We start from the raw sequence: 27042 nt of genomic DNA on the forward strand, positions 1-27042 counted from the left end.
ACTATGTAATGATTGTATATAGGTTGCTTTGTAACTTTTGTAATTAATTCTTTTTTAAAATAAAAGAGTTGACAACAGTATAGACTGTTAAAAATGGGATTTGGGATTATGTAGTGGTTATTACAAAGCAGTTTGTGTTGATGACGAGATGCACCTTGAAGGGGGCCAAGCGTTGCCATTGTCCTACCATGGTTTCTATATCTCACTTTTTGACCAGTTGGATCTCTCGCTCTCGTTCTCCCCTCCCCCAATGGAAAACATTTGGGGGAGGGGAAATCATTTTAAAGGTAAAAACACACCAGCACATGTTATAGGAAGATAAATGTCTCAAGTGTATCATGAGATAGGAGGAACTACCTGATCCTCCCAATGACCTGAGAAGAGTATTATCAGAATGCAGCGCATACCTTGCAGGGATGTGAAGAGGGGTGGTCTTATTATTAAGCAGCATGAAACAGTTGCTTGAGGCTGCAGCTTCTAGAAAGGTGCCATTTTCCTGCCCTCTCCATCTTGATGTGCCTGTTTTAAAAAGGAAGCCTCAGTCAAGAGTAGGATGGTGTCTTTTAAAAAACTTTGTAAATGGAAAAGCATCTTAAGGTACAAAATACGTACTGGAAATGAAGGGCCAAGCTACACATGACGAATGACACTTGAACGGCAAGTGGATTGAGTGGAGGGCAAGTGAACAGGGAGAAATACACTTGCTGTTCAAGTGTCATTTGTCATGTGTAGCTTGGCCCCTAGTTACTCTGGACAAACTACATTGCGCTCAGCTGTGTGTGAAGGGTGATTTTTTTTTTTGTTTAACATTTTCTTGGTTTACATAATGCAGATGGAGTTTGCAAACAAGGGGGAAGATCTCTTCCCACTAGTTGGCTTTCTCTCTTTCTCTCTTTCTCTCTTCCTTCCTTCCTTCCTTCCTTCCTTCCTTCCTTCCTTCCTTCCTTTCCTTATCTTGTGGACAAAAATGGACAAAGGATGTCTAATTTAGGTTGTGAGAACAGAGAGACAAAGAGGATAGAGGGCAGTGGCAAAGGTAAAAAAATGAATGGGGAAATGGAAGAAAATTGAGACTGTAAATAAGAAGGATGATATTTGATTAACAAAGATATGTAAAACACAGAAAGAAGCTGTGGATAAATGATAAACGTGGTGGTGAAGTATGCAAGAGATGGTTAAGGAAGGGTGTAGGCCAAGTCACAAAGTACACACAGTTTCATATTCCTTTCCTGATTTGTTTTTACACTCAAAATCAGCCCTGGATACTGCAACTGGGAGCAGGGGAAAGAGTTGGTTACTCTTTCCCTTCCCATTATTTCTTCACTCCAAATGGTCCCTCCCTATCAATGTTGCTTTCTCAGCTGCAAGGGAAATACGCCCCCCGCCCCAGACTATTCTGCTCCCAAAGGCAGCCTTCCAGGATGTTCTTCCATTTAAAAAAGTCAGAGGAAAAAAAACAGACCACTGTGTGTCACAGACTAGCACTTTGAGGAGGAAACCTGCTTTCTATATCAGCAGACTGGGCCCAATATTTAAATAGTCCATTATGGCTAAGTGCCGGGATCTTTGCATTCTCGTGTATAAAAATGAAGGACTATTAAAGCTGTATCTCTTTCTTTTTTCCTCTGCTCCCCCAACCCTTTCCAAGAGAGATTTTCTTCACCTGTGCGGCAGAATTTCAAACATGGCATGCTTGACACGTAATGCAGTTTGACAGTTCATTTGAAATAACTGTGCCGATAACCCTTAAAAGTGGTAATAAAATACACTTTGCTCTACTGTACAGATGATTAATACCACTAAGGTAATTAAATTCCATTAGTCGGGAAGTGTGTGTGTGTGTGTGTTGGGGTAGCGAGGGGTTTTTTGTATGCACAAGGAATTCTGTGCCAATGTTTAGCAGATCTCTACCGACGGTAAGGCGGTGGAGGGGGAGACAAATGTGTTTGAAAAGCCACGTTTTCCCAGTTAAAATCCCAGGGAGGTCTATATTAACTTAGGACATCTGCTTGTTGTGATAGTTTGAGCTATTGATGTATCGGATCATTAGCGGGAGTAGCTTGAACTGGCGTTTCTTTTATCCTGTTGACAAGGAGCTCTTGCCAGGAGCTGCTAGCTTTCTGAAACAAGGAGGATGAAACAGGAAGCATGGAAGCCAATTTGGAACCCATGTGTAAGTTGTGACATGGCTAACTATCCTTCTTCGGATGGTAGGGAACAACGTTGTGCCCCCTGGCTGCATGGTTCCCCAAGATCAGAACCAACCTAGCTTCCCTTCCTGCTGTTTTGTAGCCTTCAAGTCTTCCAGACAAGCATTACTGCTGTAAATGAACAGTTTGCCCCTCTTTCAGATGGCTGCAGTAATGACCCACAGGGGAACCAGGACTGACAATGTATCCAGGTGCAGCTACATAAGCATTTCATTAAATATTGAAGCTGTGGTTTTCAGTTACAGTGGCAAAAGGGAAATTTGGCCAACTCCAAAAAGGAAAAAAAATTAAAAAAAGAAACTTCCCCCTCTTTCAGTGTCCTGATATCCTGGATTCCCCCCCCCCCTTTCACAAGGCACAGGATGGAAGGTGGCATTGCATGATCTTTTTCATGCTAATTAGCTGCTATCACAAGAAATATTGTGGGTAACATTTCACTTTACACCCAAGTTATTCTTTTAAAATTTTTATTTCCTTGAAAATAACTAAAACTGTGACTCTTGAGTAAACAGTACTGCAGGTATCTATGTAATTTTTCATGTTCTCTCTCTCTCTATATATATATATTATGGACATGTGAAGTATTTAAAAGCAAGCTCCCCCCTCCAAAAAAACCCTCCTATTGTTATTACGTATTCATTGTATCATCAAATAGCTCTTCCAAGGAGATTATATTCTAAATTTTGACAGCACTGAGGACAGTCCATTTTGACAGCCCATGGTATATGTGTGGGGGTGCTTGCGCGCGCAAGCGACAAAGCTAACAAGGGATAAATGGGAGCACAGCTACAGGTACATAGGTTTCATCCACTGAGAATGACAGCAAAGTTGTTGAGCCAAGTGATTCACAGAAAACATTTCTTTTAGATGTTTTATCTAATACCATGCTTCCAACATCAGACTCAAGAGAGTGTACATAGGGTTCCTGGAGGTCTCCTATCAGACTCAGACCTGAGTAGCTTTAGCAGGGTTGGTACGCCTTGGGCAGCCAGGCTCTGGTGTTAGAAAAGGCTCCTGCCCACCTCTCATGAGGCGAGGGCTGCCCCTTGCTCGGATCTTGGTGGCAGGGGCTATGCATGGCGTGTGTGTGTGTGTGTGTGTGTGTGTGTGCGTGTGTGCGTGCAGTGACTCAGGGTCCCCATCTTGTATTTTTGCCCAGGCCCCTGGAATGACCAACTCTACCGCTGCTTCCAAGGATTGCAGCCTTAACATCTTACCTCTTAGTAATTAGATTGAAGCCATTCAGAAAAAATCCAGAAGAAAGTAACTCAGTGTAATTTGTTTTGAGGGGTGGGGGGATGCATAAGTGGTGGCTGAGCAGTTTTGCAAAACTGTCATCTGTATCTGACTATATAATGTTCCCAGCGACACAGCCACTTCTTCTTTCTGCAAATGTAAAAGCACTCGGGGCATAAAATACCACTTTAATATTACTGAGGTAGAGCTTAATTTGTTTTTTTACCTCAGATAATGTAACATTGGGATAAAAATGCCATTTCAGGGCCAAACTACAAGTGACGCCTGACACTAGTTGGACACTTGTCAGCTTCCCTCAAGTTTTGATGGTCCTGGTCTTGCAGCTTGGCTCTCCGACTGCTGTCCAATGAACTTTTCAACTGTCACTTGTACAACATTCCACCAAGCTACAAGTGACGAATGACACTTGAACAGCAAGTGTATTTCTCCCTGTTCACTTGTCCTCCACTTGCGCTCCACTTGATCCACTAGCCGTTCAAGTGTCATTCGTCACTTGTAGCTTGGCCCTCAATTTCCCATCAAAACTTGAGGGAAGCAGACAAGTGTCCAACTAGTGTCAGGCGTCACTTGTAGTTTGGCTTTCAGTTTTTATAAGGCAAACAGATCCCAGGCAACACTACAGTGAATATTAGAGTTATTTGTAGTTGATTTTACATGAGAACATTTTCCTGACCACAGATATGTTCTTGAGGTGGAAAATACCAAAAGTAGGGTTGCCAAGTCCCCAAGGGGCAAACCCAAGGTGGACAGTGGTGGGGCAGGGCATCATTAGGGGATTTACTCATGAACTCTTGCACTTCCCAATTGCATGAGAAAGGATGCCATTTGCTGGTGCAACAGGAAAGCTACATGTTATGCTGGGGGGCGATTCATTACTCTCCCTCATGTGGGGGGAATTTTTAATGAATCAACCCCCAGCATGAGCTGTAGCTTCCCCATTGCTCTGGAAAATGATGCCATTTTCCAGCATGATGGGGGAACTCATGTGCCTTCCCCCCCTGCCCCAACCTGTGAGTGGAGGCAGAAGGGCAGAGGCTGGGGGAATCCCCCCCCCAGCGGTGTGATGGCACCCCTACAAAAAAAATGAATAATAATAGAAATATGAAACGAGCTCCCTAAAATTCATAAAGATTCAGTCCCACTCCGACCCATCATGAGTGCCATTGGTTCACCAACATATGAATTAGCTAAACATCTGGCCAATCTTCTACAGGACCACATCGGAAAAACCACGTCTTACATCAAAGATTCAGCACATTTCATCAACAAAATCAGTTCTCTGAAACTCAATCCACAGGACATACTCATCAGTTTTGATGTTGTATCCCTATTTACCAAGGTTCCAGTAAAAGACACAATCGCACTTATTAATCAGATTTTTCCAGAGGATGTAACAGCCTTATTCCACCATTGTCTGACAACCAGTTACTTCCAATGGGATAACGAATTCTATGAACAGATGGATGGGGTGGCCATGGGAAGCCCTCTCAGCCCAGTTATAGCAAACTTCTACATGGAACATTTTGAAAAAACAGCTCTAGAATCAGAACCCCACAAACCTACAGTCTGGTTCCGGTTTGTGGATGATACCTTTATCATTTGGAGCCATGATGAGGAAGAATTGATGGAGTTTTTAAACCACCTCAACAATATCCACCTGAACATACAATTCACCATGGAGAGAGAAACCGAGAGTAAACTTCCATTTCTAGATACCTTGGTCATCCGCAAAGCAAACTTTCAGTTAGGTCACAAGGTCTACAGGAAACCAACTCACACGGATCGGTACTTACACAAAAACTCCAATCACCACCCTCGACAGAAAAGAGGCATAATAAAAACATTAGTAGACCGTGCAAGACGGATATGTGAGCCGCACTTTCTCAATGAGAAAATTAATCATCTAAACCACGCACTTCAAGCAAATGGCTACTCCAGAAATGAAATCAGAAGAGTGAGTAAACCAAGGATAAATCAAACAACTAAGGAAAAACAGTCTCCCACAGGAAAAGTGTTTTTGCCATATATCAAAGGAATCACTGATCAGATGGGAAAGCTTATGAAAAAGCACAGCTTACAAAAGCACAGACCCACCAGAAAAATACAACAGATGCTATGTTCAGCAAAAGACAGTAGAGACCCCCTCACCTCTGCAGGAGTATACCGTATACCCTGCAGCTGTGGACAAGTTTACATCGGGACCACAAAGCGTAGCATCCAGACAAGAATAAAAGAACATGAAAGACACTGCAGACTTGGCCATCCTGAAAAATCAGCAGTGGCTGAACATAGCCTACTCAAACAGGACACAGTATCCTATTCCAGGACACTAAAATACTTGACAACATTTCCAACTACTTTGTCAGACTGCACAGGGAAGCCATTGAAATTCACAAGCATAAGCACAATTTCAACAGGAAAGAAGAGACTTTAAGAATGAATAGAGCATGGTTTCCCGTCCTGAAAAACACCAGGCTAACAAAACACTCTATACCCGACAATAGCCCTGCAGAGAAGATTAGCACATCAAGCACCAATTCATATGCAAAAGAACTTCCTCAGGATACAGTGAAGCCTCCCACCATTAGCATTCCACACCCTGGGAAACTCTTACAGGATGACTCAGCCCAACCCTAACCCTCCTGAGTAGATATAAATGACCTGCCAACATCTTTTCCACACTGTGACACTGAGAGATCTCTGTCTTTTGGTGCTACACCTCTGAAGATGCCAACCACAGCTGCTGGTGAAACGTCAGGAACTACAATTCCAAGACCACGGCTATACAGCCCGGAAAATCCACAACCATCAAGCTCTGGGTGTTTTAAACAGGAATTGAGCACTGTGAAACACATTGACTTTTGCCACCACAAACACAGATTTTCTTGGGTGACATTTTACTAACTCAAGATATATTCGCTGGGTAGCCATGTTGGTCTACAGTAGAACAGCAAGGTTTTGGTCCAGTGGTATCTTAGAGACCTCTAAAGAGCCACTGAACTAAAATCCAAGATGTATTGGAAATTGGCTTATCGTGAATAGACTAATAACATTTGTCTACTTTTTTCCATGCTTGTGTGTGTGTGGGGGGGGAGGGGGTTAATCAACAGCACACAATTACACAAGTGTGGGCCTTACATAAGGACTCTTAATCATGCCACATTTATACACTTGACACCTTGTTCCCCTCCTCCCTTGTGAAATGGCCTGTCTGAGGGGTTAGGAGGGCTCCCACTCTCTTGGAGTTCTGCAAACTATGCAAACCTAAATTATTCAGGAGGGCTTTTTCAAAAAGGTAGGAAGGCTGTACTATAAGGAAACGGTTCAAAGAGATCAGTTTGGTAAAAGAACAGGAACTGTACTACTGTGTTCTATTTGTTGTTTTAGTATGTTCCTACTGGGTAGTTTCTGCATTGTTTAATATGCCACATTTAATTGTTTATGCTTGTTTCTGCATTGTTTTCTGCTCTTTTAGATTTTCTCCTTGTTTCCAATTTCTTTAAATTTGCATGTGTGTATCCTATTGCATTGTTTATTGACTGTCCCACATGTTGATTGTATTGACTTATGCTGTGTACTCCACCTTGAGTCCTGATGAGAAAGGTGGACTATATTTAATGTAAATAAATACATAAATAAATATATTGCTACCTCTATCCCAAGGCCCTCTGAGCTGTTCACATTAAAATGCTAAAATATACAATATCAAAGATCAAATTAAAAATAGTACATACCAGTCTCGAAAATTTCCCATAAATACTCAAGCTACTGTACCAGCCGCATCCCTTTGCACATGTGTGACCATGGCACATGCAGAAAGAGATGGACTAACTTGCTTGGGATCCCTTTATCCTATGCATAGTAGATAGAGTTCCTCAGGGAAGACAAATAACTGGATCTCTTTTTTTCCCTCCCACACGTAATGAGATTGTATAACAGACTGAACACATGTGGAATATTTATTCTGCCTACCGTATGCTGGGCATGGAAGAAGAGCTCTGGATTGAGGCAATTTTAAAATGGAAGTCCAATATCTCCCTCCCTCAATATTTTTGTTTCAGTGTGCACATTTACAGTGTTGCCATTCTTTTACATTTTCATTCTACCAGCCAAAGAACTAGTGCAGCTTTGTATTACCATGTTATTATGGATAGTAGAGACCTAGTCTTCTTGAAAGTAATGGCATGTGATTGCTTTACCTCATTACTTTTCGATAGGGACCAAGCCTATGTCATCCTTAGGGACTGAATCCCATTGAAAATAATAGCTGGAGACTGCCCATGTTGTTACTGTGTTTTAAATTGGATTGAATTCATGCCAATCTTTAAGGGCTTGGTACCCAAAAAAGACAGAAAAAGTCTTATTGTCAAGGCATAAAGTTGATCAAAAGGAAAGCTTTGGGGATTTTTTTGAGCCAATGCTTGTGAAGCTCAACAGAGTATTTTAAAAGAGGTATTTATATTATTTCCAAATGCTGCTTTGGTCAAGATCAAGGTCTTGTTTCAACCTATAACATTAGTGCTATTTTAAAGTATTCCTTTTGAAAAGGGGGTCCGTGTCAAAGGGGTATTCAATCATGTCATAAAAATGCCATTTATAGCCATCCTCAGTTTTCCCTCCCTCCTCCCTGTAAAAACAAATACATTCTAGATTATTATTAGTTCCATAGTTGTAATCGAATTCCAGTGGGCATAAAAACTGATTCAGAAAAGTACTTCACAATGGAAACTATTCTCATTTTCATCTTGCCCTAATCCACCTGCTCCTCTGCCCTCAATTGCATGCTGCAGCTCATCTAGATGTTACATATTTGCCATAGGAATCAAGATTCCCATGGCTAATTTCCCACTTACTGGGCATATCATTTCATAGAATTTAACTCACATGAACTGAAGCCCTCTTGTTTCACTAACCACTGCTTACCATTATTGGTGTGGACAGGAAGAAGAAAAACTCATTATGTGATAGCCCTGACTCGCAAGAGAAGTGCTGATAAACTGAGAGGTATGTTTGTTATGTGGGTGCCTATCCCATTAGCCAATGTAATGTCCAAACAAGGGGAGCAGAAAAAAATTCTCAATAAAACCACTGACTAAGTTATTAAAATCTTTCCCTCAACTGCAACAGGTTTGATGTCATTTTGTTCTCCTCCTCGTTGCTTGCATGTTCTATCTTGATTAATAGTACACACCAAAGCAGAGTTACACCTTTCTAAACTCGCTGACTTCATTGGATTTAGAAAGGTATGACTGTGCTAAGAATTACACTTAGGGAGAACTCTTAAGCAGATCTACTCAGAAGTAAGCCCATTTTGTTCAGTGGTCTTGACTCTCAGGAAAGTATTCTTAGATTTCAGCCCAAGTTATATAGGCACCATTCTGTCATCACAAGAGCGGACAGGACAAAGACACAGGGGCTCATAGCCAATCAGATTTGGATGTGATGACATGAGTGAAAGGAAGCCAACTGAAAAAGAGGGCAGTTGGTTGCGAATCAGTCAGATAGGCAATCACAGAGTAAATGGGATGATATAATGACATGTAGCCAATCAGATTTGGTCACTGAAGGCAAATGAAGCCCATTGAGAGCGAAGCCTTCCTGAACAGCCAGCGTTTTTAGGCTCTTTCGATGTAAACCCTTGATAGATCAAAAGAAGATGCTTAGAAACTGCTGAAAATGTTTACAAAACTCTTTTCTCTTCAGCCTTATTTTTTAAAAACACTATCCTTTGTTGTCTGTAGAAAACTAAAATGATAGGGAGGTGGTAATGTTTAGCTCTGCTACTGAATTTTGCTTACTGTGAAATTCTGAAGCTAATTTGGATATTCCTGCTTGCTCATACCAACAATTTCAAGGTAACCTAAAGGAATTTTGCTAAGATAAGTAAAGTTTCTTATGGGGACTCCACAAAGACCGGCCTGATCACAGGAAACGTTAATGCAAGTTTTCAGTCTAGGAGTGCAGTGATGTGGTGTGCCTGTTGCCAGTGTCAGATGTCCCACTAAAAGCATGGGACTAGTAAGGAAACTTTCTATGCAGTGATGATGTCTGAAAAGACCCAGAACCTGAGTTGTCATCAGTTTCATCTACAGTGATATTTCAAGCCAGATTCGGAGGAGAACAAAAAGGCTTTAGAGAGAATTAGCAAAATATGTTGGGGTGGGCGAGGGGGGGGGCTACATATCCTGGACTTGGCTTGCAAAGACGTTTAATTGCATCTATTCATTCCAGGGAACTGCCAGAGTGCTCTTTTCCAGCCGACTTGTCTGATAATGCTTTAGTCCCACAATCCTGATTGGGTAAAAAGTGCCCCTCTCCATAAGAACCAAAATAGTAAAGAAAACCAAGAGGGAATTGGCAAGGCCAAGTAGATAGACAAGAAATTAAAGAGACTGTTAAATGGTCGCAATAGAAGTCAAAGCACATGCAAGCAGTTTGGTTCACTTAACCAGGATGGTAGCATAGCCTGGATGGCTGCTGTTTTACAAGTTTGCCTGACTGCCACTGCCACTGGCCTAACCCAACTGAAATAGATGAAATAGATGACCCAGCAATTGAGGCAGGCTGTGCATCCAGAAATCTAGCACTTTGAACATTTTGGATGAGGGAAATAGTAACATTGCTTTGGCCTGGGCAGAACTCAAATATATTGTTTGTAATGGAAATACAAGCTTCTGGAGAAAATCCAGAAGCCTCTGGTCTCCTTAGGAAGTCCTCCCCGTCCCAGCTTTCCTTTGATTCTTGAACAAGGAACTATTCTCCAGTGGTCCTAGGAGTGGGGCAGTCCATACTTTTGGGATATTGCTCCTCCTCTCTGAATGAGCTATGTCCCAAAAGTATGGACTGACCCACTCCTGGACCACCAAGAAAGGAATCTTCACGGTAAGTGAATACAAATCTTCCATTCTCACACTACATTGTCAGGAAAAAGCTCCTTGCCATTCTCACCGAAAAGGTTCAATTCAATCTGCAGTGATTGTCAGGTGATGTTCTTTGGCTCCATGACATGACGAGCGGAGAGCTGCAGATGAAACATCTATCAAAGATATAGGACATAACTTTACCTGGCTGGCTACTGTTCCCTGACATGCTAGTTTTCTACAAGCCAGAAGTTTCTTCTTTTTTTTAAGGGATGAAACATTTCAACCTTCAGTCCCTTGCCTGCATTAGCAAGCAGAATAATCACTTGGAAGACTGCCCCATGTGCTTTTCCGGAATATGTAGTATCAGGCCAGCTCTGAGTTTGCAGGCAGGATTGCTCGAGGCTGTGGAAGCAGCTGGGGTGGCTGCTGGAAACAGGACAGGCGATTTTGGACATTGCAGAGCTGCCCTTGAATCATCAGCTGTTTAATATGGCATGAGTCACCTGGGGACTGAGGCAGTCCAGTATAAGCACACCTGATTCTCTTCCCTAAGGCTGCCTACCTGGACCAAAACAAGACTGCTAGCAAAGGCAGGAGAAATGAGATTTCTCTGAAATGCTTAACTGCCAAGCTTTTTTTCAGCGCACATTGGATTCCCCCCACCCACCCCAAGGCAGTTTATATTCAGTCCAAAACACTTTATGCATTGAAGTTTCTAGGGTCATCAAACCCCACTTGCAGAGCCAAAGCAAGGCCCTTGTCAGATACACCAAAGGACATACAGTTTGGCTTCTGGCTCTGATATATATTAAAAACTGTGCTTTAATTAGCTTAAAAATGTTTTCATTTATCATGATATACCCAGTACATCCTATTGCATCTGGAATCGAGGAGAACCAAAGAACATGATATGATATTGCACTAAGGTTAAAACAATGAAAAGCTAATTAGATACAGCGGAAATAACTCTAATATATTAGCAATTATGTTTTAGATGATGTAGGTTGTGCAAGTTGGGTTAATATAAAATGGAGCTTAATAGGATTGCTGCCTGGTGTTATTTTTTTCTCCCATAGAATATGCAGAATGGTTAAAAAAAAAACAGAGAGAGAGAATTTTTCTCAAAACCCAGGAAATCTGCATTATAATGTAAAATCTCCTGCTGTGAGTGATCTTACGGTATGTGTGTGGGAGGGGAATCCAGAACTCTGGTACCACTCCCTGTTATTTACAAAAGAATGTTTTTTCCCATTAGTATTCTGGCTCACTTGAAAAAGCACCTGTCAGCAATGAAGAATGAGAAGCATGAATTTTTACATCTAATAATGAATGCAGGATTTGGTTGGGATTTTTTATTATATTATGGCTGAGATCATAGTAAATTTTCAGATGGTTCTCAATTCCCCTTGATTACAAAGCAATTTTCACTGTATCCTTTACTAAAATATTATTTATCCTACCTTTTTCTCCAGTGAATTCACAGTTGCAAAGATGCCTCCTCTTGCCAGTTAGCTACCTTATGAAGCAGGTTAGGCTGTGAGACAGCAACTGGGCCAAGGTGATGAACTCGAGCTGGAATTTAAACCCAGACATCAAACATTTTAACCAGTATACCACATTCCCTTTGCTACATGCTGATGGGAAGCTAACTGTCAAGACTCCAGCAGGTTTCGTGCTGGTGACATGAAGAGAGTCGGCATTCACACCACCATCTGACTCTTGCTAAAGAAACAAACTGCAGCAAATACTAGCAGGCCAAAGCAGGTCAGGCGATGCTTCTTGACTCTAATAAAACCTTCCAAAAGAAAAAAAAGTTTTGCTTATTCATCTAAGTATCTCGGAGATTTTCTCATATTGGACACAGAGGGCCATCGCCTTGTTTTCTTTCCTGCTTTTGCACTTGCCACTTCACAGGAATCAGATCTGCCTAGAGCAATATAACTTTAACATTACCAGTAGAGGAATAGCATGGAAATGTGGGGCTTGCATGGATGTGCAAAAGTTTTGCTTGGCTTACCTTAATCCATGTGATTGATTCAAGAGTCCTGTTCATAAGTTACAGTGAACACACAACCTGTGGACAGTGCACACGAGATTTATGTAGATTCAATATGCTGATTCGCCGAGTTGTGTGAATAGGACAACCTGGATATTTTCTAGGTTCAGTACATACAAACATGTACCCTAGAAAATATGGGTTTCTGATAGTGTGCACTAAAGCTGGAAAATACATATGTCACCCTATTCACATAAAATGGCAAATGTATGTATTGAGAAGACCATGCATACTGTGCTGTTCTAGTATGCAAGGCAGGGGAGCTGACAGCTATGGAGCTCTTCACTGCAAAGATCATCAACAGATGCCACACAAATGTGTTTCATAATCTAACTCAGAAAGCCCCCTTTTTTTTAGGAAAAACATTTGAAGCAGAAAAGCACTGGGCTATGTGTGATTAACCCTTTCCCTGCCCACTGCTCTCTTCTGCAATTCCCACCTTTACACTGAGTCTCTCTGCATGAGACACCGGATCATGTATCCATCAAGTGTCGGGAGATATGATGCTAGCTGGGAAGCATAGTTTTGAAAGACAGAGCCGGCGGAGATCGCTCCAGAGGGGACGGATTTTCTCACAGTCCTCCAATGCCTGCGTTATGCCAGGCTGTCTCCCTTTCCGGAGCTTTTACCGTGCTGCCCTCGGTACTTAAAACTTTGAATTAACCGAGCCTTGGCAGGGCAAAGGCTCCAGAAGGGGAGATGCCAGAGGCGGTGGAACTCTGTGAGAATTCATCCCCTCTGGAGCAATCTCCACCTGCTCTGTCATTTTAAACTACACTTCATGGCTACCATTATATCTCCTGAGATGTGAAGAGCACCTATCAAAGGTATTGGTGTAGATAGAGTTACTGTTCCCTCCCCAAATGCCTATTTGGTTTTCCAGTAGAACATTTTTGGGGAAAACAGCTTTGGGAAGGAGTGTCTTGGAATGGAGGAACAGCAGGTGAGAAAGAGTGAAGTACCTGATCCCCCACCCACCACTATCACTTCTCAAGTACAAATCACCCCCTCCTGAAGTTGCATCTTTGGCCTCACCTGGGGGCCTTCAGCAAGCAAAGTACTTTTCCATAAGCCTCAGCTGCCCCCTGTCCCAACTCTGCTGACTGAGGAGGATAAAAATACAGGCCTAAAACAGAATGATGTTTGGGGCGGGGGAAGTATGTGATGTGATTTGAACATTTGATATGTAGTGTCCTGTGCCAGAGCTATTGACCTGAAGAGGTTTGTGAAAGGGAGAACTAAATAGAGCCTCTGTTCTCTTCCCCAGTGAATCAATTATTGAGACTATGATTTGAGTCCAGTAGCACCTTACCATCAAGATTTCCTGGGTATAAGCTTTTAGGGGTGTGCAAAATTAAACAAATAAGCCAGAAATCATTGTTTTGTTTAGTTACAGCAGCTTCCAGAACGGTGAATGATGGGAAACCAAATTATAACAATATCCGTTCACCAAAAAGTTTGTGTGTTTTGTCTCAGTTCTTACCTCATAGCGACAACAGCAGGAGGCAGGTACTTGACCTGCACAGCAGCGTCTTTTTTTCCTTAACCGCATTCACCAATCAGATCCTAAAGAGAGAGAGCCTTTACATTATGAGTTAACTCTGTTGGCAGGAAGAGGAATGTGTGCAATGCTCGAGAGTGTATCTTTCCCCCCATTGCTACCCAGGCAATAGCATTGTCAATCTGCCAATTGGGTCCTTGCAAGGGGAGACCCTACCCCCCCATTGGCTTTGGAAATGTTTGGTAGGAGGAATGTGCAGACTTCGATCATAGCCTGCAATTCTAAAGGCACTTCCCTGGGAGTAAGCACTTTTGAATAACATGGGACCTACATTTGAGTAGGGGGAATGTGCATCTTAGTTTATTTTGTGGTGTAATCTGAGCACCGATCTGTCTCTTCCACGCCATTAAGGCACTTGGACAGTTGGTCACTGTGAGGAAAAATGCCGTGTTTTGGGGGGGGGGGTGCAAGTGGTCCATTCAATCAGTTAAACCTGATAAAAGCACTACTGAATAACATGGGACTTTCAGATGAGTAGATCTGTTTAAGATTGCTTCTTTCCCCCCACATCCTGTGAGCCATTCACCTATTCTGCCCTTTCCAAAACAATCAAAAATTTGGCAAAAGGAAAATTTATGAAAACAAAAACACAGGTCTGTATAGGTGGAGAGGGGGATTCAGGCAATCCCGATGCTTGCATGCCTGCAGTTGAGGGATGGAGATGGACAACGATTAAAGCGTGAACACCTCTCCCCCCCACTGTGGGACCAAAAGTGCAAAGCACAAGGAAACATGGCACCAACAGGCATCAGCAGGATACAGAGGTGATAATTTATTGGCACAACAGAAAAAGAAAAAAAAGTTAACATAATGGATGGTTGTTTTTAATGCTGCCACTGCTTTATTACCCCTTTGCTAGTTAGTTTCCTACCATAGTGTGCACCCGCTGATACTTAGGTGCGTAGTATAACTGAGGAAAAACACAGTAGCTGAATGGTTTAGAGGGAGGACTGTATTCTGTGTGATTTTGGTGCCATTAAGTGCAAAAACAGCTGCCTCCAAAAGCCTGGAAGACCTCATTGCAAAGAACGGGGCGAAAACTCATGATAATGAAAAAAACAAAACCAGATCCAATCTGACAACGCATCCTCTGGGAAAAACCCCAAATGGTAAATAGCCCCTTCAGAAATCCCAAATGCAAAACCGAACAAAAACGCTTTTCAGTGCACACCCCTATAAGCCTTCATCAGATATATCTTGTTGATGTGGAAGTTGCTGCTGGACTTGACTCTTGCTCTTCTACTACCGACCAAAAAGGCTACCTACCTGAAATGATCAACGCCATTCTCCCCTAGGCATCTAAGCAGCTTACATAATTCTCCTCTCCTCCAAATAATCCTCACAAAAACTCCGTGAGGCAGGTTAGGCTGAGAGTGTGTAACTGGCCCAAGATCACCCAACAAGCTTCCATTGTAGAGTGGAGATTTGAATCTGGGTCTCGTAGGTCCTAGCCTGTCACTATGTTGGTGCTCAGGCACTGTCTTCCTCTCCCTTAAGTCTTATTTCCTAACAGTTTGGAAGCCAGTATAATGCAGCTGTTAACACTGTCTGGAGTAAGACTGTCAGTGGAGTTCAAGTCCGCACTGTGCCATGAAGCTCACTCATAAATTTAGGGCTGCCATTCTCACAGCATAGCCTACCTCATTGTGAGGATCAAATGGAGAAGGTGAAAATCATGTATGGCCTTGAATTGCCTGAGGGAACAATGGGATAACAATGAGACAGATGTTATTAGGTGCTAGTTTGTTCCAAGCTTAATAGATTGGCAAAGACCCAGGTGGTCACATTTTCAGTATTTTTCCCCCTTTTAATTACGAGGTCAGCTTGTCAGATCCCCTAACACTGTGGCCATTTCTACTTGCTGAATTAGCAAGTGCTGAGCTGTTAAAGGAAGGGGAAGGAAGTATTTTAATTGCCTGTATTCTTTTTAAAGGCTTGCTTAAATTTTTTCACAGTTGAATTAGCAGGTTCATTTCTTCAGGTAAGTGGGAAAAAAAACATTGCCTTTTCATTCATCTTTGGATTGCGGTAGTTGGTTGGTGTATTGAACTTCGTTCTGTCTAAGTGGATTCATTACTACTCTTATTCTGTTGGGTTATTTCTTAGAGGTGAATGTATATGAAATTCTTTTGTGATAAAAAAGAATGAAAAGAAAAACAAAATCGTGGAAGCAAATTAGTGTAGTAATGATAAGTTCTATGAAGTCACAGAGGGAGCCAGCCTCATTTTTTTATTCTTAGAAATAATATGAATTATTATTATTAAACATCACATTTATGTAGTGCTTTTCAGTGTGCACAGTTTATTGCTGCAAGAAGAGCCTTTAAGGCTGACAAAGTCCAGGTAGGGCCTGGAGATCTCTCGGATCTCTAGATCTCTAGATGACAGAGTTCAGTTTCTCTAGAAAAAGTGGCTGCTATGGAGGGTGGACCCTATGGCATTATACCCCCTGACATCCCTGCCCTCCTCACCTGAAACCCACCATTCCCAGGCTCCCCGCCTAAAATCTCCAGGAAGTTCACAACCTGGAGCTATCACCATTAAGAGTACTGCTGTATTCCCACAGTGGAAAAGCAGGTGCCGGGGAGTTCCTTACCAACTTTCTATGGTAGATCAGTATGATTATCCCTGTAGAAGAACCTCCACAGCTTTCAAACTGATCCACACTGCAGTGGCCTGCCTGAGGCAGCCTAATGAGATTTTTATTATTTAGATATTACTTTTTTTCACCAAATGGGAACCCAAAACAGCTTACAACATTCATCCAACATTCCTAAAATATCTCGAAAGAACAACCTTGTGAGGTAGGTTAGGCTGATAGAGAATTACTGGCTCAAAGTCATCCTGCAGACTTCCGTAGCACAGGGAAGATTCAAATCTGGGTCTGCCAGATGGTAGTATGACACTTTAAACACTATGCAGCACTGACAAAGACAAGATTTGAATTGGAGGTTACAAATTTATTTGCCACTGTTGCCGCTGTAGCACTATTCACAATGCACACTGGGTCACTGGAACTTGCCACTACTAGATGTGGCAAGCACTAGATAATTGCAACAAGAAAGACTTTCCATGTTTAGTGATAATATGTCTCTCATTGGCAAGTTTCAGGTAGGAGGAAAGGGTGTAGCTATCACCATCTTGTCTGTTGCAAACTTATTGTTATTATTGGCACAGTCATGGTAATAATAACAATAATCAGTATATTCACACTAACATATAAATCTAGTTACACTGGGTTACTAGGGCACATGCTTCAACACACCCTTAAATAAAATACATCTTTCACATGAACAGATAATAAGTCAGGGAGATGATTAACTGAAATTCCTTCTCCAAGACATGCTATCGTATGCGTTTCCTTCTTATGTGGCAGAGTCCTGATGCATAGCTCCATCTCTTCGCCCTATATTAAGCAGAGAGGCTGTGGCTCAGTGGAAGAGCATCTGCCTTGCATGCACAGAGGGTTCAAATCTCAGCATCTCTGATTCAAAGGAACAGATAGTGGGTGATATGAAAAACCTTTACCTGAGACCTTGGAGAGCCACTGCCAACCACACTAGACAATACTGAGCTTGGTAGACCAATGATCTGACACAGCATAAGGCAGCTCCATGTGTGTTTCATTCTGATGTGCCTCAGATGCAACCACCTCTTCGATGGGAACTGGGCCAGAAAGATAATCTGCAGTTTGATGTTTAACAGTTTCCTTTAGGCATACTCCAGAATGCCCCAATCTACAAGGGCAGTTCTGTTCATTGAAAGCATCAGAGCCGCCTTTGAGTGCCCATGTGTGAACCTAAGAACTGTCTTGCTGCACCAGGTGAAACATATGATGCTGCCTTGTGCTTAGTTAGACTATTACTTTTAGCTTCCTCCCTGACTGGCAGCAGCTATCCAAGGCCTCAGACACAGAAAACATCTGCAACCTGAGATCATTTAACTGGGGATCCTCTGGTGCGTGAAAAACATGTGCTCTGATATTGAGTGCCAGTTACCCTTCAAAATTCCAACTAAACTTGCATTATGTTGGCAACAGTGTGAACTGTGCAGCCATTTGTCCCTGGGATGCTTACCAACACAGCATGATGGTCATTCATTTGCACCTGCTATTCAGAGGTAGAGTGCTCTGATACCTGGAGGTTCTAACCTTCTTGAATTATTCAGCTCTTCAGCCTCTATTGAAATGAGTGGGGCAAACATCTTGGGGAAAGTTGTTGTTTATTTTTTCTCACTGAGATCCAAGGCGGAGTACATATTGGAAGCAAATGCAATATAAGCAATAGATAGGGCATTCTCAGCAAAAATACAATATGGTCAACAGTTGGGACATTCAATGAAAACAGATACAATATAGTATGGAAGATGCAAATTTGAAAACTAGTATAAGCTGAACACATAGATGAAACTTTTCTGAAAACATAAATAATTAACACAACGTCTTTAGCAATGTAGAACTATCCAGTAGGAGCTCATCTACATCAGCAACCAGCACCCAACAGCCTAGTCTACAGTTCCATCCCTTACCAAGGTATCTCCAAACTATTCCAGCTATGTGCTACTTTTTACTCAAAGCTTCAAGAATAGGGCAAGCAATGCAGTCACTCCAGGGGTGGGAGAATGGACATTGCAACATCTGTACTACTGAACAAATGGGCAGAAAAACAATTGATGGATGGTTTTTGATTTTGGTTCTGTATAGCTGAACGTCACATTAGAGACAGAGAGGCAGAGACCAACCCCAAGTTTCTACAATTCCTCCCTCCCTCTTTCTTTCTAGTTTCTTGTCATGGATATATTAGCGAGCTGCAATGCATGCTAATTAGAAAGTTGGCTGAAACAAGAGTTCCTCTTGTGAATCCATTTAAGGACCGATTGTTTACTATCTTTTTCTGTAAGTATAAAATTTTAATTACGGGACTGACAGGAACTGTGTGTGATACAGTGCTCTACATTTATCACTGGGAGAGGACCAGTTGCGGGAGCTGTTTGACTTTGGAGAAATCCTGATGCGCCTGCAATGCTGAGCAGCAGGTGCCACATTATTATGTACAGAAAAGCAATTAGGAAGCATATTGGATGAATGGGAAGTGCATTAATATTAGCGAGTGCATTTGTCAGTGGTTTTGATGCGAGTCTCTCTCTTTTCTTTATGCAACATTAAGATTGTGCCTCTCATAAATTCTCCCCTTAAATTGCCATCTGTTCCCTTGTCATGCAGGAGCGAGGTGGAGAAAAAAACTTTTTTTCTCTTGACAAAAAAAAAAACTCTTTAAGAAAAGCAAAGAAATCTTTTTTTATTATTATTTAAAACAAGCAAGTTGAAGGAGCCAGTACCAAATTGGAAGAATTGTAGGTTGCACAACTGAGATATTGTGTGCGTTAAGTCATTTCCCTTGAAAGTAGCGTTTACTGTCTGGATTTTTACTTCTTCCCTTACATACACACTCACACAGGCAGCTTCCATTTTTATTCATTTTAATGTCTTTTTAAGAAAATGCTATGTGAAATAGTTAAATGTTAAATAACAATAACTAAAGAAAGATAGAGGGAGACATGTTTGGGACTCCTGTCCTTCAGTGATTAATTAGCCATCATTTCTCTTTTTTTTCCTTGAGGACTGCTGGATAATGTCCCATGGGATTTGAAAAAGTGTAGTGGAACTTGAAGCAGAGGGTTCTGGCCACCTCTCCCCCCCCCACACACACACATCACACACTGCTGAGCACAGAAGCATAGTTGTATCAGGAGCCTCATTCCCTAAGACCTTATATAGGAGGGGGATCCCAAAGGATCTCACATGCATTGCTTGTCTCGTTTACTTATATGCCTCCCACCTAACTGTCTGCGACCCATGCTTTATGTGAGCAGCTTGTACACATTCAAAGCACTGCATATTCAAAGAGCATCAACATCAGTGAAATTCATCTCAGATTTCCAGGGAGGCCAAATATTACAAGATATTGTCTCTGTACCCATTAATAGACACCAACGGTAAAATATTCCCTATCCCTATCAAATAATACATCACTGTGCTACATAAAGAGGTTTTATGCATCCCTCCCACCCCTCCTTTTCCTTCTAAGATTTCAGAATAGCTAGAGAAAATATCTAACAGTATGATTGTCTGGCTTGTGGGGTGTTTCCTTTGTAAGTGACATTGCATAATGCTTTCTTAATGGCGCTTTAAATAATTTATCCTTAAACCTTTGTTTAATGGATTTTTTTCCTATTCTAGAGTTTGATACCTAAAGAGCTGTGCCTGACAATTCATATTTGCACTCTGGCAATTTCCCCAGTTAAATTAATAGCCAGTTTTTCATGCTTTCAACTTTAATTATGAGAACTTGCATTTAAGGAAAAAGTATTTATGTTGATAGCTAAATGGTATTTGTACAAATGTGTGATTTGATTTTTTTTCTTAAGTTGACACCTCACTTGTGTATACTTAAATCTTTAAAAAAAATTTAGAAGAACTTCTTGTGTTATAAAGTTAGATTTGTCTTCAGTGTTCTTTGGAGTGGAAAGACTGTAAAGAACCGTTTAGCAGAAACTACTGACTCTTGTTGCACCTTTGAAAAATACATGCCATCAGAAATGTGGGTTCTTCTATGAACAAAGAGCTCCATGTGTAGGAGGGTACCAGTGGGGGAAACTAAAACTGGAAGGCAACTCCCACACATTGACTAGCACATGCAGGAGGGAGGATGTTGCAGTGTCAAGGAAAATCCTCTAATGAATATACTTTTCAATGAGCATTTCTATGCAATAGTCTGTTTTATTAGAAACATAGATGGTGGCATGGGTGTCAGTCTGTGTCTCTGTGTGTGATAAAAAAAACCAGAACAAACTAGTCCTGCATTTGGTGAAGAGCTGGGTCATCAAGAAATTTCATAAAAACATATAAGTACATACATGATTGACAAAGAGATCAGAAATTATTTTAACTGTTTCAACCTCTACCATAGTCCATAAATTGAAGCTATAGTATAAAGTGTCAAGATACTGATGAAGGGGGAAGCTAAAAAATGTGACAAAAATGTTTGATGTTGCTGTATACACTTTTGTTATTTGTATATGTTATATATAGCATAATAGGCAGAAATCTAGCAAGTGGAGCTTTTCCTAGTTTGAAACTAACTGGTTGATAAAGAGTTATTAGCTCTTACTCAAGATATTGAATAGCGATCTTCCAGTTTTCCGATGCCATGGCTATTTTTTGTCCTTTGCTCCCCTAGTCTTACTGTCTACCCCTTGCCTTACCAAACAACTTCACATTAACATGTCCCCTCCTTTCTTGCATCAAGATATCACCATTAAATGCTAACACTGGTTACTGGTTGATGTATGAATGCGAGATGCATGGGTTTGCTACAGTTAGTCTCCCACAGTCTGCACTAACTGGGAGACTAAACCAGGGTTTATTCCGGACGTTTAGGATCAAACTAAACAAGATGCCAGGCATGAGTTCATTCCGGTGGCCAGTGATACAGTTTTAGCTGGGAACTGTAGTTTTCAAAGACAGAGCTGCACAGGCTGGCTGGGGGATGCGACGGATTCCCTCGTAGCTCCTGTTTGGGGGTGAGAGGGACCACCACTCTCCAAAGGAGCCATTTTCTCCAGGAGTATGGAACGCTGTAGTCTGGTCATCAGTTGTAATTCCAGAAGATTGCCCGGCACCACCTGGAAGTTGGCAATCAAAGGGATGTCACAAATGAGAAATGGGTTTTTATATTTAAACTGCTAAACCCTCTGTATAGTTTTGGATTTCAGTGTTTCTCTGTAGCCTGTTTCCTCAATAAAAAACCACACTTGTGAGGTAAACGAGACTGCATGCAGCACCCCTGAATTCTCCCCCCCCCCCCCCCGTTTTGACGGAAACATTTTGCGTTTGTGCCAGTTTTGATATTCTGCGAGGAGGGATATCTAAACGATACATTCTATCCAGCTATAGTACATGTTTTTAACATTTAATTTTTTTACAAACAAATCTGCTCATGTAAGGTGTAGCCAACTTGTTTTTTTGTAAACTAGGAATGGTTGCTGACTGAGACATGAAAAACAGCTCTGATTAAGCATGGTAAACAGAAAGCAGAAGAGAGTCTTCCATTCTCTTTGTAACCTCCCAAGGATTTTGAATATGCTTTAGGGTTTTTTCCCCTTCATGGGTTAATTCTGCTCCGTATCAGAATGCTAGAAAAATTGAATGGTGAGCAGCATAAAAATGCCTAGCAGTCCTATAGCACTTTGCTGCGCTCAAAACACTTCACATACTAAACTGAATAATAAAAGTTTTATTGTTCTAGCCATTGGCCATAACTACAGCAGCATAACAACACTGATGAGGACAAAAATGACACAATTTCTAACAGGAAAACCCAACAAAATGTACACAAATCAAAAAGTATATAAATCAAGCCCATCCAGAACCATCTTATTCATCCTGAAAGCCACCCAAGACATATTCATTGATTAATTTTTGTTTAGCTTTTACATGTGCTAGGGTTGCCAGCCTCCAGGTGGTGGCTGGAGAACTCCCAGAATTACAGCTGATCTCCAGGCCACAGAGATCAATTCCCCTGGAGAAAATGGCTGCTTTGGAAGATGGACTCTATGGACCCCCAAACCTTTCCCTTCCTGGGTTCCACCCCCCCCCCCAAATCTCCAGGCATTTCCCAACCCAAAGCTGGCAACCCTAGTCATGCAAAAGCAGCCAACTTTGGGAACAAAGACCTTTAAAGTATCTGTCTTTATCCATCTTATTTCATGAGTGCTGATTGCCGTTTAGTTTCTGGGCCCAGTCAGAATGCTGATCTATGACCGCTCAAGCCTTAAATGGCTTGCGCCACAATATCTCAAGGTCCTTTTCTGTTTGCCATTACAATCTAAAGAATAAGGAGCGCCCGTGGCAGGGGTATTTTCCTTCTCAGAAGTCACACCGCCATGCTGGACTGCCTTCTCCCAAGAGAAGTGTGCACTGGCACCATCCCTGTGAACATCTCAGCAATTCACAGATGAGAAGAGTGGCACATTTGCATCCGTCTTGTATTCAAAACCGTCACTCTGGTCCTTTTTTCCCAAAAGTTGTACATTGAGAGCAGAGGAGGGGGCTGAACCCTGAGGAATAACAAGTCTAATTGTTCATGTTAACAAATTTTAAACAAGCCTTTCTGAAAGGCTCAAAAGAGGAACAAAATCTGGACAGTATTTACCAGGAACAGAGGCCAAAAAACAACGGCTATCCTTGATAAATAGAAACAGTTGCAGCGTGTGCTACTGGATTTTCCCGTTGCTGAAACTTGTCCTTTTGTAAAAAGTGTTCAGAGCTTTTAAGATTTTTTTAAATGCTGAACTGTGGCATTGTTTTTGATAAGAGGTTTATGTTATTGATTAATATTATAATGTACCAGAATTTTCCTGATTTTATGTTCCAGTATAGTTTTTCAATGTTTTAGATATTGTATTGTAAAATATTCTATTCTATAATACCAGGGCTCATTTTGAGGGGGAATGTGCAGGAACGCAGTTCCGGTAGTTCTCCAAAAGGGTCACGTGTCAGGTGGCCCCGCCCACCTGATTTTTGGCCATTTTGGGCCTGTTTTGGCCTGGATTGGAGCCCAAAATGGCCAGGATCAGGCCCCAAATAGCCAGGATTTGTCCCAAAATGGCCAGGATTGGGCCTCTGACGGGGGGTGGATCACTCTCCCGCTCAGCAGCGGTCCAATCCTGACCATTGTGGGCCCCTTTTTGGCCATTTTCAGCCCTTTTTTGCCATTTTGGGCCCAATTTCGGCCCTGAATGGCCAGGATTGGGTCCAAAACAGCCAGGATAGGTGATGTCAGGGGGAGGGGCATATGCAAATCAGTCATGCTAATGATATACTTCTGGTGATGTTAAGGGGCATGGCATATGCAAATGAGTTGTGCTAATGAGTTGTGCTAATGAGTTCCTGCAGCTCTTTTTCTACGAAATGATGCCTGTATAATACAATACAAAATACTGTATTATAAAAAAACCCTCCTTGAGAATCTGAGAGTAGTTTTCCAACTCCAGCCAGGTTGGAGACTGTTCTGCTTAGACAAGCAGTGTGTCTTGCACTCAGAGCACATGAGAAAAAGGGGTTCATGTTACTGTCATATTCATAAACTCCCCTTTCAGTGTGAGAGAGGGTCTGACTGCTAACACCATGCTGTAGACAGCAAAGTATCCCCTCCCCCAAATCTGCTCTCTGAGAGCCAAGCTACAAGTGATGCCTTACACAGTTTGGACACTTTTCAGCTTCCCTCAAGTTTTGATGGGAAATGTAGGTGTCCTGGTTTTACAGCTTAGTCCTCCATTACAGCTGCAAGACCAGGACGCCTACATTTCCCATCAAAACTTGAGGGAAGCTGACAAGTGTCCAACCTGTGTAAGGCGTCACTTGTAGCTTGGCTCTTAGGCAGGAGATAGTTAGTCGAAGCTGTAGTACTTAGTATGCTTTTCTCAGAAGAAAATCACTTATTAAATAATCCTTCAGTGTATGCTGGAATATGGACATAGGGTACCTGGGAGCGATCTTGGTTAGTTTTAAAGATGAAAAATCTCACTGAATTAAAATATATTTTAACTTATTTTTAAGTAGCTAAAACAATGAAACTTCTAAACAATTTTTTTTGCCCTGTTAACATACAAGTACTCTAGGGCAAATTGCAGTCAGTTTTGATTAGAAAAACAGCTTGGGGTGGGGGGAGGTTTAACAAACACACTATCCTAATCCAAAATGGCGGCCATATAATGGCTATTATACTCCTATTGTTTCATGTGGCTTGCACTTGAGAATAAGGCTTTACTAAATTTGCTTTGAATTGAAACTTGAGATGGACTTATGATTGCCAACCTGAGGCTGGCAACCAGTAGGAGACTTACCATGGAGATGAGCCTTGTTGTAAAATCATGAAGCTAATGCTAGCATGACTTGGAAGTGATGTCATCACATGGTGGTGATGCTCTAGCATTTGCCCTAAACTTTATAGTTTGGTGCATATGCCAAAGTGTCACTTGACACAATGACATCACTTCCAAGTTGCACCCAAAAGTGATGCCGTGGCACTGATGCTTTCCCCGATTTCCCCCAGCATTTCCCTCACCCAACAGAGTGGTGGCGGGCAGAACTGGGGAGGGGGAATGAAGACGTGCCCTCCCTAGGGGGACCATATGAAGCCCTAAATAATTTGCTCATATTAATGAAACTCTGTTTGCTTCCCTTAAGAATCCTTCAGAGTTTTTCCTGGATAAGAACTTTCCAATTTGATTTAAAATTGTACTTTATTTCCGCCCAGAGCCCCTGGGGATGGGCGGTATATAAATTGAATAAATAAATAAATAAAAATAAATTTCTTCATTTATTTAAAATATTTATTCCCTGTACCCAGCTTCCAATCTTATAAAATTAAAACACTGAAGACAATTAAACATTTTTCATAATAACTGGATGCAGTGACATTCATGATAATTAGAGGTGGGCAAGGTCCAGAAAATGGACCAAAATTTTGCACGGTCCAGCCTGGTTTGTGGTTTGCAAACATGCAATTTTAGTCTGTTTGGGTTGGTATGTTGGTCCTTGGTCCGAGATTCCAGACATCCTGGTGCTGATCTATCAATTCCCTATGCAATGGAGGAGATCTCCGCAGAGCTTTTGCAGCCCTTAAAAACTTGATAAGCAGCTCTGCCTGCTGAGCAGAGAGCTCCCATTCCGCTCTATAGAGCAAGGAGCAAGAATAAATTCCCTAGACAACGAAGGGGTGGACGTTCTGCAGCCAATCTTAGCCCTCAAAACCTTGATAGGCAGCTCTGCCTGCCAACCAGAGAGCTCCCATTCTGCAACGGAGGGGTGGACAATCTGCAGCCAAGCTTAGCCCTCAAAACCTTGATAGGCAGTTCTGTCTGCCAACCAGAGAGCTCCCATTCTTCTCTATGCAAAGCAAGGAGCAAGAATTAATTCCCTAGGCAACAGCTGGGAAGGTGTCTGTGTGGTGAGTGAGGGGGCTCTTCCCCCACTCTTTTCTGTTTGATTTTGCCTCATTGCAACTTTTTGGTCTGCTAGCCAATGCAAGTCAATTGGCATTTGTGACTCCGGTATCTTCTGGAAGTTTCCTGGGGGTGGCTGCTTTGGGGAATACAGTTTTGACCAAACTTGGAGGGTGGCTGGAGAAGACGCTGTTGTAGATTCTCTGTGAGTTTGGACTCTCTAAGTGTGAAGGGGGCGGAGCCAGAGCTGCTGGAAGTGATGGATCATGGACCAATGAACTGGTCCATGAATGGGGCTGGTCTGTGAAAAGTTCGTGGTCCGTGGTCCATGAAAATTGACAGACCACAGGCCGGCAGTCTGTGGGGTTTTCTCGGTTCATGCCCACCTCTAATGATAATCCTTGCACAGATTAAAGAGAAAAAGATCCACAACAGTTCTTCAAGCTCGGTGCTATGCAAATTAATGTGGTAAGAGAAGTTTCAAAATTGAGGCTTCATAACAGAAAAGGCCCCTCTCAAACAGCCATCTACCACACCTTGGTAGATTTTAGCCTGAGGTGCAGGTTGCATATGCATGCAAACATCACTTTACATACCATAGTCTCTGGTTCAGTAGGACTTTAAAGATATGCGGTGGTGACTCTTAAACGAGAAGATTCTTTTCTGCACCAGCAATAATTCACTACGTTTTGATTTCTTCTACACACAAATATATGAAGTTTCTTTATACTGAGTCAGACCTCTGGTCCATCAAAAACGGTATGATCTCTTCAATCTAACTAACAGCAGCTCTCCCAGGTCATATCACCTTTTATCTTATGCTTTCAATTGCCGATATGGCAGATTGAACCTGGTGTTGGAATAAAGGCGACTCAGCCTGTCTGGACACTGGGGGTGCTATATTTTCCCCTTTACATTTGAAGCAGATTGTGTGTATGTGAGATGGCTCTCTTTGATCTGGAAGCTTCTTGTCTCCCTCTTCTCTTCCTTTGCCTTTTGTTCTTTTTCTTCTCCTGCTGGTCTTGCAAGAAGCAGGATAGTTCTACAAGTCTCTTCTGTGCAAGCATGTCAAGAGATGCACCCACACTC

Source organism: Eublepharis macularius, chromosome 1 (genome assembly GCF_028583425.1).
Source record: "Eublepharis macularius isolate TG4126 chromosome 1, MPM_Emac_v1.0, whole genome shotgun sequence".
NCBI classification, from domain to species: domain Eukaryota; kingdom Metazoa; phylum Chordata; class Lepidosauria; order Squamata; family Eublepharidae; genus Eublepharis; species Eublepharis macularius.